Source organism: Tenrec ecaudatus, chromosome 12 (genome assembly GCF_050624435.1).
Source record: "Tenrec ecaudatus isolate mTenEca1 chromosome 12, mTenEca1.hap1, whole genome shotgun sequence".
NCBI lineage: Eukaryota > Metazoa > Chordata > Mammalia > Afrosoricida > Tenrecidae > Tenrec > Tenrec ecaudatus.
In genome coordinates, this window is record NC_134541.1 from 63,937,766 (window position 1) to 63,943,329 (window position 5,564).

A 5,564-nucleotide genomic window follows, 5' to 3' on the forward strand; every position below is an offset into this window, starting at 1 on the left:
TCTAAACTTTGCCGATTGGATCTTTGGTTCTGTTTCACACCCCAGAATTCCTTACAACTTGAGCTTGGGTTAACAATGGTTTCCATGGTTGCTGGAGCCCTTAATGAGCACTTACAACGAATCAATCTTTCGACCACACATAAATTTAATGGGGCAAGATAATAGAATCCCTACTATGTGCCCTAATTGGAGAAGAATAGGGATACCTGTGACCAATTTATGATGTGCTTTATATTGGATTATTGTTGAACTAACAAAATAAATGAGAGTTCTACTCTTGCCCTTGAATTTTGTTACTGAAAAATTAGGGCTTACCATACATCAAATGTTTAATGAGTGTTAAGAGTTAATATAGGGAATACGTCCCACCTAGGTACAGAGGAATTGATAGAATTTTAAATATAGCTTTTTCAAGCAGGGAGGAGGTGGACAAGGAGAATCAGTACGAAGAAAATGGTCTAAAAAGTGTGGTTGTGTAATACACTGAGCAGTTATATACTTTTTGGAGGGAAAACAATCCTTAGAGGTAATGAAATTACATCCCGCTTATCTCTCTTTCTCATCTAACTCTTTTTACACACTTCTATTAAAAACAAACTTAGATCATCTTATTTGTTCCTTTGATAAGCTACCCGTTTTTAAAGAACAGAATTTTTATCTTTTCTTTGTAGTGCTATGAGTCCTTGTTTTAACAGGTTTGAAAGAAGAAACATGAAAGTACCTAGATTTTGAAAAGCACCGTGGGGACACCCGTGTTAGTTTGGGTGGACTAGAGAAACAAATTCAGAGACCCCCATCTAGGCCGGGTGGGCTGCATTCAGCCAATGGGGTCAAACAGTATTGGCGGCAGCGCCTCCCAACCGGGCCCTGAAAAACCCAGAAGAAATTCTCTCTCCCAGAGGGTCCCGCGCACTTGTGCCGCATCTGTCCTATCTGAACCCCCTTGGATCAAGATCCAGGCCTGCTTGGGAGCGAATTCGTTCTCCTGCAAAGCCAAGGTCCGAGGTAGTTCTCTCCCATGAGAGAGACCTAACTTTCCCTCTGCCGCCCCCCACCCCCAGGTTTCACAACCACCAGTGGAAACCTGAGGCCGAAGAAACCTGTGGCGCAGCCCACGAGGCGCAGCTGGGTATGAGGAGACTGGGGCGCACCCCTGCACCCCGACCTAGCTGAACTGTGTGGGAGCTAGGCCGCTGGGAGAGCCCAGAGAGAAAACCTCTGACTTCTCAGGCCCTTTGGGGAGGAGCTGTGGAAGGTACAGGTGGATCCCACTGACTGAATTGAATTCACCTGGCCTAGTCGGAGGCCCACCCAGGTCTACCGACTTCCCAGCTCACACTCCTGACTGTGGGCCTGCCCTCCAGCTTCAAGAAGCTTCCAGCTTCCTGTAACGGGGGAGCGAGGCTTCGGCATGGAGAGGGACAACCCCTCGTGCAGCCTCTAGCGCCCCGACAGACCCGCAGCCTCTCCTAAAGCTAAGGAGCGCAGACAGAAAGACAGACACAAAGGGACGCGGCATTCCGCAATACATTATGTGTAGCGGGATAAAACCAGACTGGCTTCCTTTCCAAACAGCACACAGTGCAGTTTTAAAGGCCAGCCAAGCTGCTGTTTCCACCATATTTAGCAACTTCCTGTCTCAAAGACCTGAATACAAGAGCAATGGAATATTGAGAAAACATTCGAGGCCAGATCCACCCCACCCCCCACAAACCTGGTACAAGCCCATATGCCCGATACCAATATATAAATTCCTCTAAAGACTCACCGAACACAAGCAATGATGCCGAATGCAGTGGAAAGTTGTGGCCGCCGCCGGCGAGGCATCTCAGAGCTGGCAGAGGTCTGCACACGGCTCTTCGGCTTCAGGGCGCTAGTGGGCTGCCTCCAACAGCTATTTATCTCCTTGGCGCCTCCAAGTGAGGTCATCAAGCTGAGACCTGATTGACAGGCTAAGCTCCACCCCTTCACCTGGAAGTCTCAAATTGACAACAGATTGTGTAACTACAAGACCCATACACCACCTAATGAGACCTCCCAAGGCTTTCTAAAATTCATGGGGATATTTGGACTAGAATATAACATATATCTTTCTATAAATACATACATATACTTCACTTATGCTTACACGTTGGATTTATAGATAGATACTTATGTTTGGAAGGAGTCCTTGTGACCCAGTGATTAAGTGCTTACCTGCTAAGTGAAAGCTCAGCAATTAGAACCTATTAGGTTTCTGGAGTGGGGAAAACCTGGGTTCTTGGCTTCGCACAAAGAAAGGATTCACACTGAACCCCATTTTGTAATCCAAGTGGTTTTTTCTAAAAGACAAGACAAGTTTCAGGTTTTACCGGTTAGAAGGGGTCCACAACTTGGCAAAAACAACCACGTGGAAAAGAGCACCCACACATATGGACCTTGAGAGTGGGGGTCCCAGGAGGCCAGAAGCCCAAGAACCCTAGAGACTAAAAGCAGGTAAGCCCAGAGGCTATGGGCCCTGAGTAGGCCCAGAGGGGGTGCAGGTGTACCCACATGGGGGAGGGAGACCCTCCCCGTCTACCTGCCTCTGACCAGGAGCAGGGTCAGAGAGAGCAAGAGAGAATCCCAGAGCATGCTCCCTGCCTTGATTCTAGCCCACCCCCCTGACTGGAGGAAGGCGTGGTTGAAGGTATTGGTTAACCCCATTGGCTGGGTTAAGCCCACCTGGGTGATGTCATGAGCCTGGGCCTAGTTTGGACCACCCTGGTATATCTCCTACCTGGCTCTGGGGCTTGAGAATGAGAATGCTCAGTTTGGGGTCTTCATATGTGTCTAATGGTTGCCTGATTTCTTTCCAACCTCCTTTATGGGGCTCTTTGCAGACATGGGAGGGACCACCCCCTTGTCCTAAATCTAGCTGCCCAACACACCCACCAGTTGTTTCACAGGAGAAAAATGTGGCAGTTTTATTCTGTCCTTTAGAGCTGCTCAAATCAGAAAGAACCCAACAACAGTGGCTCATTTAAATTTGTTTAGCTGAAACCATGGAAATTAGTTCATTGTCAATTCTGAAGGGTGACTATGTAGACATGTCAGACCTATATATATATTAATGAGTATAATAGTTCCATTTGCTTTCCCACTTGTTCAGTTTGAGTATCTAGTAACGTATCCATTCATATATTATTATTATTTCTGTTAATGAATGATTGGGAATGTCATACTATTTCCTTTTGTTGTCTTTAATTTTTATGCCCCTCCATGTGTCTTCCTTTGCCTTGATGATTTTGTGCTGACCGCCCATTATTGTGTATTTCTTCCCCTTCTCACAAGTTGAAATGTGTCCATCCTGTAGTTGGTGATTTCTTTCCCCTCCCGTCTCTGTTAACTTTCAATGGAGATTCTTTTCTATGTGTAAAACTTTTTCTTGACATTTTGTAATAGTACTCTCATGCAATATTTGTCCTTTAGGAATTGACTGGTTTCACTCAGAACAATGTCTTCCAGGTTTAGTCATGTTTTGAAGTGCTTCACAGATTCACCACTATTCTGAAATGTTGAATAGAATTCTATTGGGTTGATGTGGTATAATGTATTATCCACTGCTGGGCACTTAGGTCATTTCCATCTTTTGGCTACTCTGAAAATGCTGTAGTAAATTTGAATGTCTTTGAATCATGGTTCTTACTTCACTAGGATATGAGAGTAAGTTAACAACTCTTAGTATAAAATCCTAGAAACAAAAATATCAAAATGTGAATCTATTTTTTCTTGACAGGTCCTCCACCTAGCTCTATACACATTATAGGTAGTGTCTTCATCTCTCTAAACCATACCCAAAGAGTCCTGCACTCTTCAACGCATGATACATCAAAATGACAGTTTTGATATCCTTCAGGAACGCAAATCGAGTTCCTTTCAAATATCATTTAAGTTTGGGGGGAAAAAAAGAAGTCTGAGAGGAAAAGATCAGGGTTGTAGGATGGATTGAGTAACTACATTCTTGTAGAAGAGCTCTTGTTCAAAGAATGAGCAAGGGCGTTGTCATAGAAAAATAGTTCAACTTCTCTTGTCTTTTTCTTAGTAGCGCAGTTTCAATATTCTTAAACTTCATAATAAGCCTCCATAATTGTTCTATGTGCTTTGAGACAATCTATTAAGACTACTCCTTTGGAATACCAGTAGACAGTCACCACAATTTCTCATCTGAGCTCCCTTACTTGAACCATATTAGACCAGCACATCCTCCTGGAAGCCATTGTTTTGATTTAGTTCTGTTTTTTTGAAGGCACTAAACTCAGAAATCCACTAAAACAGTGGATTAGAGAGAACTGGTCTTCACTTATCCACTGGATACACGCTTAAGCAAGTTTTGTTTAGGATAAACCCATGCACACATTAATTGGAACCTTAATAATATTTTTTAAGTTATGCTCCTATATACTTAGTACTTGGATTGATGGATCTTATAGTACTGATAGTTCCAATTTTATTTATTTATTTTATTTTTAAAAATAATTTTATTGAGGGCTCTTGCAGCTCTTATAACATTTCATATATCAATTGTATCAAGCATATTTGTACATATGTTACCGTCATCATTTTCTGGACATTTACTTTCTATTTGAGCCCTTGGTATCAGGTCCTATTCCCCACCCCATTTGGCCCCCTCTCCCACCCTGGGACCCCTTCATAAATGATAAATTATTATTGTTTTCATATATTTCACCAACTACTATCTCCTTGTACCAATGTTTCTGTTGTTCATTCCCCTGGGGTTGGGGCCAGGGGAGTTATGCATTGATCATTTCAATCAGTTGCCCCTTCCCCCCACCTTCCCCTTCCCCTCCTGGTATTGCTACTCCCATTTCTGTTCCTGAGGGGTTTATCTGACCTGGATTCTGTGTGTTGTGAGCTCTTACCTGTACCAGTGTCCATGCTCTGGTCTAGCTAGAACTGAAAAGCAAGACTGGGGTTTGTTAGAACAAAGTGCTCTTGCATTGAGGGAGGGCTTGAACAGTGGTCCCAGTTCTGTCCACTCACTCAATGTATTGCCATATAAATATATGCACCTAGGCCAATATCTCTATTTTTATAAATTAATATATTTCTATATGTACACACCTATGTATGTACCTGTATCCATAGCTTTGCTTCCTACATCTTTCCTCTGTTTTCTTTTACCTTCCTCCTGCCCCACCATCATGCTCACCTTTCTTCTGCCTCTTAGTAATACCTCTCCGCTGAATTGCTGTTGCTCCAACAACAATGGGATCTCTGTCTTCTTTGTTGCTTTTAATTCCCTAGTTGTTCCCCTGTCTATGGCATTGTTTGCTCACTGTTCCTTCTCCCACCCCCACCCTGCCTCCTCCAGAACCGTCGGTCCCGTTGCTTTCTCCTCAGGCTTGTTTTACATGCCTATCTCTTTGATTTTCTATGTAATAACAGGGACACCAGGCAGGGGATACTACCCAAAGGCCATCTTGATTCCTCCCTCTAGATTCAATGTTTCCAATTTTAAAAGGAAGTTCTATACCATTTTCCACAGTGCTTGTACCATTTTATGTTCCACCAGCAGTGTATGA